This window comes from Polypterus senegalus, chromosome 17, assembly GCF_016835505.1.
Source record: "Polypterus senegalus isolate Bchr_013 chromosome 17, ASM1683550v1, whole genome shotgun sequence".
Lineage (NCBI taxonomy): Eukaryota > Metazoa > Chordata > Cladistia > Polypteriformes > Polypteridae > Polypterus > Polypterus senegalus.
In genome coordinates this window covers 93,358,975-93,375,689 of record NC_053170.1, presented here as the reverse complement: position 1 = coordinate 93,375,689, position 16,715 = coordinate 93,358,975, and the positions used below count along the sequence as shown (strand labels likewise).

Sequence of the window (16,715 nt, the reverse complement as noted above, 5' to 3'; positions counted from 1 at the left end):
TGTTCAATTCTGCTTGTAGGTGTAGATGCTAATATAGAGTTGTGATTCGTACATTCTACTTTGTTAGTATCTTTCTGGATCTCAAACACACAACTATAAAAAAAAAAAACAAAGCTTTCCCAACAAAAGCGTACCTCCAAGCCACAGATGATGGCTAAAGTTGGCCTTTTCCCAAATTACAAGGAGGATTTGGCCTGTGCAGCACCAAAAAGGGGAAAAATCCCACACTAAAATAATCCTTAGTAAACTTCAAAGACTTTAATCAAAATTCACAAAGCTGGAGAGTAACTGTGAAAATGCTGTGTCTTTACAATTTAAACATTTTACTACCAAACATATATGGGCAAAGCAGAGCTCAAAAATAGGAGGAAAGGACTTGCCTAAAATTCAAACAAATCCAAACTGTAAATCAAATTTCAAAATTCACAAAAGAATCAAAAACCAGAAAATACACAAAAATGACATTTCCACCACAGTTCTCCATACATATGGAATATTTAGGCAGAGGGGAAGTTCTCAAGCTGACAGACTGAGGTGGCCCCGTCCCCTTCAGCTCTAGATAAAGGGGACAGGGCATGTAAGGGAAACTCTATTGATACATATAATACATAAACAATGTTCAAAACACAAAATACAAACAGACCAAAGACATAATCAACATAATATGCACAAAAGCAACATACTGCAAGGAAATAACAAAAATATCAAATTACAAAGCCCTGGCTAAACCACGACAAACTTTAAATGATTTTTAATAATCTTTATAACATTTACCAAATACCACTGCTGAATGGGTGTGCAGTGGTTCTACCGTAGCTCTGTGTACTCCCCCAACCTTCCAATAGGGGGCACAGACCCCCCATCACCCCACCATCCTTAACTACTCTGTCATTCTCACTGTGATGTTAACTTATTGACAAGACAGCTGATCTTTTCGAATCTCTAAAGCATTAAAAATGTGGTCCATCATTGAGTTGCAGAAAGAGTACCAGTGGCCTCTTGGTCTGAAGTTAAAGGTCAGCGTGTCTGAAGGTACAATGATTTGTTTTGTAATTCTCTTTGACTTATTCAAATACCTACTAACCTTTCTTCACTCCTTGTCACATTTCAGGGATATTAAACACCGGACATGGTGAAAAAGTGTCAGATGTGCTCTAATGAACACACACTAGGCTGCAGGAGCGGTTTTTCTGATCCTCTGGATGTGCCCGTGTGTCCCTGAGGGCCCTTTTCACACACCGGCTATACATGCAGGGCCACCAGCAACAGCATTGGCACTTGGTGTGTATATTAATAGATTTTTTTTGGGAATCCCAAACCTTGTAAAGATTATAACATAGCAAATGTTATTTTTTTTATCTAAGCAGCTAGTATTCTTTCACTGCCTTCAGTTCAGTTTGTGACCCTGAGGAAGTAATAGGTTGTGTTCCAATTGTAAGAAAATATGGCTGGAAAGTAACATAGTCAAGAAAAACACAAGACAGTAACCAGGATGTGAAAAATGATCCAACAAATATTGTTGATTTGTTTCAGTTGGCACGACTAATGGTAACTGCTCTCAGATCCTGCGTGAGGGCTGGTCAATACAGTACTGTTAATTGTAGCATTTTATTTAGTGTAATTTTTACTCGATTTCTCCATCATTAGTGCTTGCTGAAGTTTTATGATGAAGTAACTAAGGATTATTTATCTTGAGTGTTCCAAATTCAGTACCTGAAGTCTTACAAATCAAGGCTTGGAGATAATGGGATTAGGGTGCACAATATCTGGATGGCTATTTAGCCAATGAAACGTCAACATAAATAAACTTGAAGCGATACACATAAGAAGTAAACATATCAGACAATGAAGAGGGGTTAAGCTATCAACTCATCTTCATGAGAAGAACTCTGGTGTTTGTCACAGACAAGAAATCGGACCCTGCCCCAGCCCTCTATGTTTTTATATCCTCACACAGACAGCCTGGCCACAGACTCAGAGCCTCCAAATCAGAAAGCACCAGCCTACCTATCTGTACTAAAGGAGGACTCACCTGGCCTTCAAAACTAGGCTTCACGTCCACTCCAGACTAGGACTCCTTAGGTGAGGTGGAGGGCTCCTTTTTAAGCCAGACCTGGGTGTCCTTCTACCTTGTCAACACCATAACCAGACAGCACTTCCAGTTTCGGCAGAACCTCCCAGTAGCTTAAACAGGGGTGCCCTTCAGAACTACATCTCCCATACAGCCTTGTGGGTATCCATGATTGAACTATAAGCTGCCATCTAGTATACTAGGGGAACTCAAGACCCCAGGAGGCAGCCTCTCCCTGTCTTTCCACTACACTGGCCTCCTGACTGGGAAAAGGAACAGAAACCATCCCGAGTGGGATGACCATCCACCCATAATTGCCTTCTAACCAGGCAAGGGAACACCATCCATCCATCCACCAACCATCGATCACAGTATCCACTGCAGTCTCTTAGGAAGCTTGTGTCTATCCTGTCACCACTGGGCACATGACAGAAACAAACACTGAACGGGGAACCTGTCCACTGGAAAATGTTATACGGTAATTCATCAGTGCAATTATTTTCTAACCCAGTTTTACAGTGAGTAAACTGGGTGACAGTACCCTGGGTGGGGTGCCAGGTCATTGCAGACAATAATAATTCATCTCTTTATTTTCTAAACACATATCCATTTCAGAATTGCAGGTAGCCAGCACTTTGGCTGATAGAATTGGGTGCACGTTGAGAACCAGCCCTGGTGGATACACGAGTCCACTGCCAAAATGAAGAAGTCATTCATCTGTACTCGAATCACCTATCCAGATTAAGGTCTGGGCAAGACGTTGCCTATCCTGACAACATTTAGTAGGAAGTGGGAACCAATTCTGTGCATGGCACCAGTCCATCACAGGGGGCACAATCCACACTCACTCAAACTGGTCCATGCAATAATACGATCGATGAATATTTAAGTGAAATTTAAGCCAGCTACACTATACCAAGGCCGGTCATGCCCGTCAGCCCACACAGATGTCCACCCACCAAGAGCACAGCTTCTCACCAACAGCAGCAGAAGAGGTCCATTCCACACAAACCTTACCATCTAAGTCATTGTGCCGTCGGGGCACAACGTCAAATTCTGTGGACATATTTTTGTTGCTTTGATCAGCTGCTGGATTGATCAGTACTTACTTGCAGGACCAGCATGATAAAATCAATTCTGACACAAGTTTGGATTAAGTAACGATTGGGTTTAAAGGAAGATCTTATAATGAAAAACAAATAGACATTAATGCTTGATGTCAAGTAAAAATAGACAATAATAACTGAAATTGCATCGTGATGATTGTATCCTATTTACTGATGCAGTCAAATGATAAAAGTACAAGAAGATGGAATTGCCTTTCCTGCTGATTTATTAGACCCAATGAGTAGTTTCTACTGCTTAATAAGAACCCTGACAGCCCAGCAGTGCCATTTCACTTCAGGAAGCGTCTAAAAATATGCAGGCATTTTAATGAAGTCATTTCTCACTTGAAAGAGACATGATCTATAACAAAATTAAAAAAAAGGAACCTGCTGAGTTTTGATAGACAATAGTATTGGGAAACAAGGAAGCTACTCCCCCACCAGTGGGCAGCTTTAGAAAGTATTTTGTACCTCTCCTTTCGGGACTCTCCAGATCACGACACACACACACACTTATCCTTTAATTAAAGTAGATCATGTGAGAGTGGGTTTGTGCCAGAGTGGGCCTTATAATGGAGGGGCATTCAGCTGTGATGGAGGCTGAGGTGGATGAGTCTCCTTGGTCCTTGGCTGCTTGCCTCAAAAGCCAAGTCAGGGGGAGAAACTCCTTCACGCACAGAAGCCCTCCTGTAAGATACACATGAAGAAAAAAGAAAATGAGATAAGAAAGGAAATTCGAATATCAGATGTGGAGGACAAGCAAGGTAGAGAAGTGCTGGATTGCAGAAAGGCCTTTAGCTGGGATTGAAAGTTCTTTGAATTTAAAAGGCGAGGTGAAGCATGTCTGCTATGTTGAATCACTGGGTATTGGCCGAGTTCAAACATCTAGAGCAATGGAGGTTGGTGACATGGATTAGGAAATATGATAAGACTTTTGCAATCTTCATCATGTGATTTCTTGCTGGTAACAACTGGGAACTAATCCAGGATCTCTCAAGAGAGGGGTCAATGTGACATGAATGCCGAGTGAGCGCCTGCCACTGCATTGTGTAATGTGATAGGCTCCCAGGTACTGTACAAAGCAGAGGCCCAGTGTAGGCTGGGCAGAGCCGGGGGATCTTTTTGCTCAGCTGGATAACTCAGGCTTGGATGCCCTGCAGTCTCAGAGATGACAACAAGTGGTGAGTGGAAGTGTCCCCCTAAGTGGTCCTTTACTCTGTGCATATTTTCAATGACGGCACAGGTGGTTACGTGGGAAATAATTACACTGGTAACACTGTGATTTTATACCGTATAGTGTCTTTCCTGTTTCCTGGAAGTTTTGGTTCTTCTGCATTGCCAATAGCTCATAACTACTACAAAATAATAAAATAGCGACTCCATTACATCATTATGTACAGTCAAAATAGGTAATGATTTTAACAACCTTAAACTTTTTAAGTTACTCTGTATACTTTATGGGTGTTTGTTTTTCTCAATAGACAGACAGACAGATAGATAGATAGATAGATAGATACAGGCAGGCAGGCAACTGTATAAAAAGGCACAATACAATAGACAGAGTTGATAAGGGGGATTTATTTTGGAAGTCTGCCATTTTTTTTGAATTAAATAACCTACTGCCATGATGGCCCACAAGTTAAGACCACATTAAACCAAGAAGGTAATTTCATGACAAACTAAAAGTGAAAACACTATAGCCAAACAATAAGGACATCTGTGCATTCTTACATCCATTTTTAGCTAATTTATTCAGTTTAGGAATGAAAAGAGCAAGTGCATATCCCAGGCGGGCGGATGAGGTTCCAGTTCATAGCTGGACACAGCTGCACACATGGCACACACACTCCATCTTACAGGGTCAGCTTAAGAGTCGCCATCCAACTCCTGCCATGCACCTGCTTCAGTATGTTGACATCTCTCAAAATAGCCAAATATGCCTCTCAGTGTGTTATCAGTGCCAGCTAGAAGATGAGCAGACTGTGAGAGTCTGAAACCCAAATAAATAAAGGGGACACTCGGCTTGATGTGATGTGTGACTCACTTCCTCCAAGTTTCACTCCGTTCTCATACACAGCAGTAACCATCAAGTACATGAGCCCCAAGAATCACCCATTGGCTGCTGTGCCACAGACCAAGTCTCTGAATCTACCCCTACTCTCTGACACGTGACTAAAAACGCCAAGTGAACTGAACTGTACAAACAGCATTAGCCACGTCAAGCTTAGTGTTGTTGTCTTTATTAATAACCCGGACCTTCTGATTCATTCCAGCCAGTTGTGCTCATCTCATTACAAAAGCTACTCATAGATGCCTAATGAGTTTCAGTAGTGATTCTAATTAAGATAATTAAATTAATAGAAAAACTGAGAATTTAGAAAATAGGATACGTTATACTGACGAGGTGGGGGGGAGGAGGAACAGAACAACAGATGAATCTGTGCCAACGGCTACAAAAAGACCTCTGTACTGTAGATTCTCCGGGGTGTTTATCAGCAGTCATTTTGCGCATTACATCTAACTCTGGTATTGACTTTCTGCATGTTCTTGTTTTCCTCTCATCTACTTTACCACTCCAAGCACTCAGTAAGTCTAAAGTGGCTCAGTGAGAATCAGGATGAACACAATGACGACCTCCTCCCAGGCTCAGTCCTGCTAGAATGGTGGCTGAATGGGCTGTACACACAAGTTCAAATCTACCAATAGTTTGGATTTTATTTTGCTGTTTCATGTTTATTTATGACTTTTTTGCACTTTGCTGTCATTTGCTAGAACAGCAAGAATAAACAGTGACGGGGAGATCTGAATAACAAAGTGAAAGCAGCAAAGAGACACACGATTTAAACTTTTTATAGCTACATAATGCTTACACCATAAAAAAAAGAGAACTACAAAGACTTCAAGAAGAAAATCACATACCTAGCTAGCCATTCAAACAAGTCATTACAGAGGCCATGATGGAGAGATGTGCTTCCTGCTATCATCTTGGTACAGTATTTGTGTTTATTCATTAGGTGAACTGAGAGAGTCAATGAACATTGATACATGCTCTGTGTCCAGCTTTTTGGCCACCTCTCCAGTATTTGGCTTGACTTCCTTCTGCCTCCACGGCAGGCAGGATGGATTCCTTAGGGATGTCACTCCATGCTGACTTAATACCATTGTAGTTATGTTGTTACTTAAACATTTACTTCTCTAATTGAATGCTTAAGTAACAACATAACTTTACACCATCACAAATTCCTGGTGAATCTTTTGCCCAACTTTCATGTTGCAAACTCTCACTCCATCTTATCCCAAAGGGTTCTATTGGATTGAGTTCTGGGGATTTTGTAGGTTACTGGATTAAACTGAAGAGATGCGTCTTCTCTGACGTGGCAGAATATCCATTTATAAAGGGGTTCACGTGATCAGTGGTAATGTTTGGGTACGCTGTGGCATTCATCATTGAGATGATATTCAAAGGCCTAAGGTGTGCCAAGAAAACATTCACAAGCTATTAAACTACCACCACTAGCCAGGACTACTGACTCAAGACAGAAGGGGTCCATAGAGCTATGCTGTTTACAACAAATTCTGACCCTGTCATCTGTATGTAAAGGCACAATCCAAGGTTCAGCAGAGCAAAAGACATTTTTCTACTCTTCAGTCTTCCAGTTTTGTTGATCACATGTTCACAGGACTTGAACCTGGCAGTGTGTACTGCCATTGTAGCTCATCCTCTTCAATGTCTGACATGCTGTGTGTTCAGAGATGTCCTCCCCCATGCCTCAAAGGTAAAGAGCTGTTATTGGGATATGTGTGGCCTTTCCGTTAGTTTGAGCCAATCTGGCCATTATCTGATGATCTTTCTCATTAACAGGACCGCCTCTTCTTTCATGTTTTTTGTTTATGGCCTCGTTCTCTGTCAGATCTAGTGGCTGCAGTGAGTGACAAGCTGGCACCAGCAATCATACCACAGTCAATGTGATTTAGATCAGGCATCCATACTAATGTCTGGACAAAAAAAAATGAAACCTCTTGACAATATCCATATGCAGTATAAAATTAGGAGCAGCCACATGATGGGCTGTTTGAGGAATAAGACATTTTATGTTAAAGAGCAGGTGGACCTAATAACATGGCCAATGGGTGCTATATAAATAAACTTAATTAATTATTATTTATTAAACACGCACTTCTGGTTGGTGACACATTGGACCCAGGTTCAGTTGCAGTCACGTCTCTATAGATTTAACAGTCCAGATGCATCCATACGGCTTTCCTCAAGCTTATCTGAATGGTGATGTTAGCATGAGGTCAGAATGGACAGTTGGACTTTTACTCTTTGAATCGCAAAACAGCTGCACTCAAGTACTGTTTCACAGTTATCAGATAGAGAGGTTGTTTCACTCAGCTTCGCTGCACAGTTAACAGTGCCCAGTTATCCAATTTAAGGGTCAGCACTGGACACAAGGCAGTAGCCAGTAGTATCGGTATTAATACTGTCATGCGTCCAGTGAAATTCTTACCTGCATATATGACCACCATTCAAGTAGTCGAGTCCTCTCTAGTGTCATGCTAAATGAGAGGACATTAAAAGACAAAATACCATTTTACATAATACAAAATACAGCTTACCCGTTTGCAAACTACACTGAAGACTGTTTTAATCCAGTAAATGATCAAACCAACCATACTGAACAATGAATGTTAAATATACAATAAACTAAGAGCTGTAACAAGCTTAAAAAAGACTGAACAACAAGCAGCTACACTATGAAAAGTTTTCTAACAAGCCATACTAAAGACTGTTTGCTCAAACTCAAACTGCAGATAGTAGGATAAACTGCTACTGTATGTATTAATTAAAACTCTAAATCTTTATTGATTTGAACATAATTCTTTTAGAATACCAAAAAACAGAATGCTAAATAATATAAGCATGATAAATGGTTTTAAGATTATCAATCAGTTATGTAATCAATGTTAACTCCACATTAAGAGAGGCCTTTAAGATTGGGATGCATGCTCCACAAAGAGAGACGAGATCTCCACCACCACCCAGACAACACGCCTGCATTCCCATTGAAACTGACAAGAAGCAAAATCTTAGCCAACTGAAGAAACTCTAAAGCAGCTATGCAGCCAGGTTTGAAGGGGATTCTCATCATACGTATCCTTAACAAGGAAGTAGTGTAAACTTGTGGGTCCGGACCTGAAAGGGTCACATTCCTCAAGTGGCTGGTGACTGTCAGAAGGGACAGGGCTACCTGAAGAAGCTGGTCATACAAGCAGTTCCTGAGAGTGTTGAAGGTGACTGCAAGTTAGCTGTGTTTGGTGGCAGGTGAATTTCCTCTGACGGGTGAGCATTGTGAAGTAAGGCTGGTGGCATGAATGAATGGGCACTGAGATAAAGTAGCAGAAGACCTGTGTGGTGTAGAGAGAGGACCAGCTGATGAAAGAGGTAGAGGGCCGGATCACAGAAACCAATGGTCCTTCTAAGGGCCAGCTTTGTGCAGTCCATTCCTCTGTGTCTCGCATCTGCAGGTCAATACAGCACCCACGGAATACTCCTTAAAATATATTTCCTATGTTTTGCTATAGTTTGTTTTATGGGTTTTATTAATTTTGCTTTGTTGCCATTGCAAGTACATACAGGTATTGTTTGAATTGTGTCATCAGCACCTAGTGTGGGCGAGTGCCACATTCCTACAAAGGTAAACAGGTGAGAACAGACATCTTCAATAGGAACGCAACCCAGTGAATTGGCACCTGCTTCTGTAAGTGGCACAGGTGTTTAGTTATTCTCAGGTCTGCAGACAACCGTTTGGTCTACTCATGTCCATCTAATAAATCTCATTACTAGAGGCAGCTATCCACATGTGAGTGAGGCAGTACAAACGGGGTGCTATAAAGCAGCTACACAGAAGTCTCATTTTGCTTAAGGCAGCTGTCTGCGGGCAGATAAGACAGTACATGTATCGCACTATAAAGCAGCTACACAGAATTCCAACTTTACCTGAGGCAGATAAAGCTGTACACGTAGTGCACTATAAAGCAGACATACACGGCACTCATACACACATCACTGTTAGCTAAAACTATATAGCACAGGTGAACTCCCACAATACTACCCTGATGTACTCCTTACTCCTGATTCTGGGCTCCAAGTATTTTAAAATTTAGTGCAAAAAACAGGCTCTATTTATATCTTGCAGTAGAAGCTACAATTCTTTGTTACAATTACACTTTAAAGCGTACCTTCTTCCATGAGCAGGTCTTTGTGAAGTGCAGTAGTGCATTACTTTCTAATAATTTGCTCTGCACTAACAATAATAACTTGCCATTTTCCCTTCATAATGCATATGGTCATCCTCCCTCATACATCCATTAGGTTTGCTTCTTGTTAAGAATCAGCCACTGAGCTCTTTCTTGTCATTTGCTATTGGGGTAGGCCAAAGCAACCACCTTTGCCATAAAGGCAAGGTGCACCTCCTCAATTACAAGCAGCACAAAGCACAATGTGGGTACAAGGCCTAAATGAGGCCACCCACATTTAATCATCAATCCTGTTTTAGAGTTATGGAAGCCCACTATCTTGGACCATTCGCCATTCCACTATACACCCCTGTGGATCGGCTTGTGCTGTACAGAAGCAGATATTAGGAAAGTCCTACCAAGAGAGATCATGTTGGTAATCGTGGGCAGTAATACGATATTCCATTCATTTTCTGTGCCTTCATTGTTCACTGCAGCATCAGGTGCAAGATAAGAGAAAGCTGCAGATGGGGTGCCATTCTTTCATAGGGCACACACATTCACAGGAGCTAATTCAGACTCGCAATAAACACATTTTTTTTCAGATATGGGAGGAAAATTAAAGCAACCGGAAAATAAACTGAAGCAGACACAGAGAGAACATGAAAAATGTACACAGACAATGACCAGGTTGGTAACTGACTGAAGTAGTACAACTACTTGGTCACACTGCAGCCTTATTCATTTTCTAAATTTATCAATAATTTGCATAAAGCCGAGGCTCTTCACGTTATTAAAAAGTCCATGCTTATTACTGGATACTTAAAAGCGCTGCATGATTAACGGTTTTCTTATTAGAGCATTCAGACATTCTAAATGAAAGAATGAAGACGAAGCCAAACGAATCAAAATTTAATTAACTTGCATTTTTACGGAGTCGACTCTTCTGTTTATTACGTCTTTAATCTTTTGCTCTGCAGATAAAAGAAATAATAGTGGCAGCCATTAAATTCACAGTCTACAAGGTTTATTAACGTCTGCGAACTAACGCACTATTGGTGCAGCCCTGATTGCTGCGGCCACCTTTGGGGTTTATGGCACACTGTAACATGGAATAGCAGATAACGGGACATGGGCAAATATTCATGGTTGTCCAGAATGTTAAAACTAACACCTTATTTAAAATTGTCATTCGCTCCAAAACCGTGTGTGGAACAGACATGGCGAAGATTGACTGTGAAGCCTGCTGGCCGGCACAGTTTAAATTTGCTTCTGAAATCCGAGTCCATTTAATTTGAAGTTACCCTACAAACCCCAGAATCAACTTTCACTTAGCTATCCACTTTCTAACTTATTCTGCTTATTTAGTTCAGGATCACGGCTGAGCTGAAAACGCGGCAGTGGTGACCACTGCACTGTCAGCTGAGAGAGTTAACTCGCTCACTTCATTCTAACTTAAAAATGCTACCCTCTTGAACAATAAGGTCTACTTTAACTCAAATGTACAGTATGTCGTAAGGCTTTGGAAACAAATCCCAAGAAACCACGGAAAAACCGTTTCAGTCTTAACATTAGTTTTATACCACTGCATGTTTTTTGACATTTATTGCTAATATCACCATTGTTAGGTTTAGTAATTTGCATCCACTTCCTTTTTGATATTTTCATACTGGTCCTGAATCCTTGTGTTGCTATTACTACCTGAACTCCATCAGTGCTCATTCCAGGACAACCTTCTGACTTCAACCAATCAACTCCAGCGTCAGCCTCAGAGATTATAAAGCACAAAAATTCATTTAAAATTAAAAAGGGCAAAATCCTGCAAACTTGGACACAGTGTCGTTTCTAGCCTTTATTGCTCTTGATAAATTTCAGTCGGGTTTTAGAACAAATCACAGCACAGAAACTGCACTCGTTAAAGTAGTAAATGATTTGCGAGTGAATGCAGACAGAGGCCATTTATCTGTTCTCATCCTCTTAGATCTGAGTGCCGCATTTGACACCATTGATCATAATATTCTTAGAAATCGACTTAGTCAATGGGTGGGCCTCTCTGGCAGGGTCTTAAATTGGTTTGAATCCTACCTGGCAGGGAGAAAATTCTTTGTTAGTTGTGGTAATTACATCTCGAAGACACATGATATCCGATATGGTGGTCCACAAGGCTCTATCCTGGGTCTGCTGCTCTTCTCAATCTACATGCTTCCGTTAGGTCAGATTATCTCAGGGCACAATGTGAGCTACCACAGCTATGCTGATGACACACAGCTGTACTTATCAATAGCACCTGATGACTCCGACTCTCTTGATTCACTAACACAATGTCTGACTTGTATCTCAGAATGGATGAATAGTAACTTTCTCAAGTTGAATAAAGAGAAAACTGAAATCTTAGCGATTAGCAATAATGGATACAATGAGGCTATTAGAAATAAACTGGATACATTAGGATTTAAAGTCAAGACAGAGGTAAAAAGCTTAGGGGTGATTGTTGACTGTAATCTGAATTTTAAATCGCATATTAATCAGATCACTAGGACAGCATTTTTTCACTTAAGAAACATAGCAAAAGTTAGACCTCTTATATCATTGAAAGATGCTGAGAAATGAGTTCAGGCGTTTGTTTTCAGTCGACTAGATTACTGTAACGCACTCCTCTCAGGACTACCCAAGAAAGACATAAATCGTTTGCAATGAGTGTAGAACGCAGCTGCTAGAATCCTAACTGGGAAAAGAAAATCCGAACACATCCCTCCAGTTTTGATGTCACTACACTGGTTACCTGTGTCATTCAGGATTGACTTTAAAATTCTGTTTAGGGTTTATAAAGCCTTAAATAATCTTGCCCCGTCTTATATATTGGAATGTCTGACACGTTATATTCCAAATCGTAACCTCAGATCCTCAAATGAGTGTCTCCTTAGAATTCCAAGAACAAAACTTAAAAGTTGTGAGGCGGGCAGCCTTCTGCTGCTATGCACCTAAAATCTGGAATAGCCTGCCAATAGGAATTCACCAGGCTGATACAGTAGAGCACTTTAAAACACTGCTGAAAACATATTACTTTAACATGGCCTTCTCATAACTTCAATTTAACTTCACTTTAACTTAATCCTGATACTCTGTATGTTCAATTCTTCATAATAACTATTCATGATGGCTCTTAAATCTGTACTGACCCCAACTCTCTCTTCTGTTTCTTTTTCCGGTTTCTTTGTGGTGGTGACCTGCGTCACCACCACCTACTCAAAGCTTCATGATGCTCCAACAATGATGGATGGATTAAAAGCCAGAAGTCTACGTGACCATCATCATCAAGTCCTTCCATGAGAACCCTAAATCCAAAGAGGACTGTTTCATTTATGTTAGGTAGAATGCCCAGAGGGGACTGGGCGGTCTCATGGTCTGGAATCCCTGCAGATTTTATTTTTTTCTCCAGCCGTCTGGAGTTTTTTTTTGTTTTTTCTGTTCCCCCTGGCCATTGAACCTTACTCTTATTCGATGTTGATTAATGTTGACTTATTTTGTTTTCTTATTGTGTCTTTTATTTTTTTATTATGTAAAGCACTTTGAGCTACTGTTTGTATGGAAATGTGCTATAGAAATAAATGTTGTTGTTGTTGCCCCGTCAATCCTCAATTGTGTGTTCAACCTGTGATGGGCTGGCACCATGTCCAGGGTTTGTTCCTGCCTTTTGCCCAATGCTTGGTGGAATAGACTCCAACTTCTCCACAACCCTGACCAGGATAAGCGGGGATGGATGGATAGATGAAACTTGGGCAGAGACACTCTGAGAAAGTGCAGGTCAAAATTTGAACCCAGAACTCGTGAGCTGTGAGGCAGCATCTCTAACCACTGTGCCACCAAAATAAGAATGATCCCAGTCAGAGGTGGGTAGTAACGAGTTACATTTACTTAAATAACTTTTTCTTTTAAAAAAAATGTACTTCTAAGAGTAGTTTTACTGCACCATACTTTTTACTTTTACTTGAGTACATTTGTGAAGAGGAAACGCTACTCTTACTCCGCTACATTGGGCAACACTCGACTCGTTACTTTTTTCCATTTCTACATTAAACTATATTTTTACAAGACAGAAGTTGCCAGTGGATCTACTGCTTCACAATCCACTGTTTCACCAATGTAGCCATATAGCCACATGACCACACACAAACTTCCTGCGTCTTGCAGCCTGTGAGAGACTTTTTAGTCATGCGGGGCTCCTGTTCACTTCAAGGACCAGATCGTCGTTCCCAAGCCTGCCTTTCATGTCTTTTAACCTCATGTCTTTTCTCCTTTTCTTTTTTTTGTACTGACCCGTATACACTCCCGTCTCCATGGGCCTTAATCACACGCCGCAGGAAACCAATAAAGCAATTGAGAACGATCTGACCCGTGCATGCAGGTGCGACTCGCTCCAACTACCTCATTAACTCCCTGCAGTCATGCAATTGCGCCCACAGAAAGTGACACGGCTTTATGGATTTGAAATTGGCCTTTTTCTTTTGAAGCCACGGACCTACTACACCACAAAGTGCATATGCAGTATTATACTGTCAGTTTACAGGATATCTCGCCACTGTAAGTAGTCTGCACTGTTCAAACATACGTTACCTTACGTTATAGGTATCAGCTTCAAAAGCTTTGTTGTGAAAAACTGAGATTTGGAACTTTGTGTTATTTGTGCATCTATTTTGTAAAGATGTGATTTATTTTTACTCTTTATTTTATTATTTGGAAATAGCAGAATCTGCAAATTATTTTATATTTTTGTCTCTTATTACATTTCTAAAGAATAAACCATTTATTATATTCAAACAGTTACTCAGTACTTGAGTAGTCTTTTCACTAAGTACTTTTTTACTCTTACTTGAGTAAGTTTTTGGTGGACTACTTTTAACTTCTATACGAGTAATATTATTTTGAAGTAAAGCTACTCTTACTTGAGTACAAGTTTTGGCTACTCTACCCACCTGTGCCAGTCATTGATCCAAATTAGACCAAGAGAATGAAAACACCAATCAAGCTACATGGGGTCCCCACTGTGTTAATAATAAAAATGATTGATACTGTGATATTCCAATGTCAGTCAGATAGCTTTCAGTGGAAAAATTAACAATGCAACCTTTAGTCTTGTGACGGACGGGGAAGACGCTTATAGGATGTTATTATTAGGGGGAGCTCACACTGGGACGCTACAGGGCAGCCCTCTCCAGCAGCGTAGACTGGGAGTGAGAAGCCCTGTTGGTTTCCGTAGGGGCCGGCAGGGGGAGCTGCTGAGTCCGGCAGTGATGGGAGTGATTCCAGGTAATATTGATGAAGCACCTGGAACGCTCCCAGGATCTGCTTCAAGGGAGCCTGCCACTGCTAATGGAAAGCGAGAGTCTGGAGGAAGAAGAAGACGACGACAGAGGCTTAACAGAGAGGCAGTAAGCGGCCGAAGATGATCTGTCGTGTGTTGAACTGTTATGTAGATCGGTGCTGTAACGGTGAGAAGTGAAGTAGAGTGGTTCCCACAGAAAGAGTATTAAAATCCTGTGTCGGGTTAGGGCGGATGTACGCGCTCCTGGCGTCCACAGTCTCAATTATACTAATCATAATATGAATCACAGCTCATCTTTAGCTTCAAAGAGCAACAGCCACTTGACATGAAGCAACTCCCAATTTGTATCTGCAATATGTGTTTTCCTCTCGTTACCAAAAAAAAAGCAGGCTCAGTAAATGAGATTGTGTTACATGATGAGCAGCAAACGTCCACATGGGTGGGTGGTTATTGCTGTGAAGAACAGGATATTTAATACATAGGATGAATGGTTAAAAAGAAAACACTTGAGAAGATCATGAAAAACAACTGGACTACTGCCATCGATTGACCTTAACGAAGGGCTTTGTGAGTGTTTTCTCTAATTAGATGCCCCGATGACACTGACTTAACTTGGGTTAATGTTAGAAAACGCCTTACAGAATTGCGCTTTTTTTAATAAAAAACACATAAAAGCAAGAAGGCAGGCACAGTCTCTTAAATAAAAAGAGGGAGAGGAAAATGCGCGGTGCTATTTACCGGTTTGTTCTCCAGGTGCACAGGAGGAGCGGCCGCACATTTGGGTCGATGGTATGGCGGGCCGATTCATTTCACTGGCCCTCGAGTGGAAATTCGCGTCCATCGCCCGTCGGTTTTTTTTGGCGGGCGGCAGGCGCTGAGGCTGCTGGGAGTCTCGGGGCGTGACATCCGTAGATGAGGCTTGGGTTGGGCGCGTGACCGGGTAGAGAGTTGTTAGACCCTGGTCAGGTGATCTTTTAGCCCGGGATAAACGTGGGTCTGTTTGCTAGGAGACGGTCTGTTCCGATTAGAGGGAGATCCGCTCGGTTTAGCTGAGTTGTGGACCGGCAGAAGCGGCTTTAGGGCGAATTTTGTATTTTTAAACTGCCCCCCCACCCCCGGCATGCCCTCTCTCTTCTCTCTCCGAGTTTAGACAGCGAGAACGGGTTTTCCAGATTGTAAGGGTGGCTCCCTTGCAACCCTTCAAACGTGATTTGATTTTGAGAAATGTGCTTTTAATGCACATTTTCTTATTCACGTTTTTTGTGTTAAATATAAATACTTCACTAAATAAGTCTACATGCATTCTTTTTAAAGTAATATCTACTTTGGCGCAATAAATACAGTTTATGCATACCGCACCTCGAAGTGCAGATTTTATTATTCACGATTTTTGTATACCTTGTACTTTTTTATTGAAGGAATGGCTAGTTACCCGTCAAAGAGAATACATACATACTGTATTTAAAAATTATTTGATAGCACGATAACCTGCAGTGAATACACTTGACCTTATTCCGCACCCATACGCATGCGCCACACCGCCGCCCTGCTGCAGAGAGTTGATTCTACAATAAAGTAAAGAGTAATTCCAAAACTCGTCGTTTTTAATATGAAGCTGCAGGGTAGAGTTAAAGCATAGTATGAGTGTCCCAAATTACAAGCTACAGGTTGATTTTTGACCTTGACCATGGAGATCAATCATCACCCCAAAAGCTGACAGTAGACGTCACGTGGTATGTGTGTACCAAATTTCATGTCAATAGGTCAAACAGTTGGTGAGCAACAGGTGATTTAAAATCCTGGACAGACAAACGGACAGCTACAGTAGCATATTATATAAGAAGATCTCTTACCGTACATGTACCTTCTGCACTTTTCCTTTGTATCTTCGCATGTCTGAATATCTCTTGCCTGGTGGTTCGTCTCTTGATCCCGTTTCCTTAAAGACCGCTTCTCCGATTTTGTCATTTTGAGG

The 16,715-nt window shown here is 41.2% G+C and overlaps 1 long non-coding RNA gene across 1 annotated transcript in view; it reads right to left on the bottom strand.

Annotated features, from left to right (window-relative positions):
• The window catches only part of LOC120517162, a 55,869-nt gene extending 40,276 nt beyond the window's left edge, over positions 1-15,593 (bottom strand). The window contains exon 1 of the long non-coding RNA XR_005630999.1: positions 15,479-15,593. This is a non-coding gene — a long non-coding RNA (uncharacterized LOC120517162). The remainder of the gene's footprint in view (positions 1-15,478) is intronic.
• Between the last annotated feature and the right edge of the window lie 1,122 nt (positions 15,594-16,715).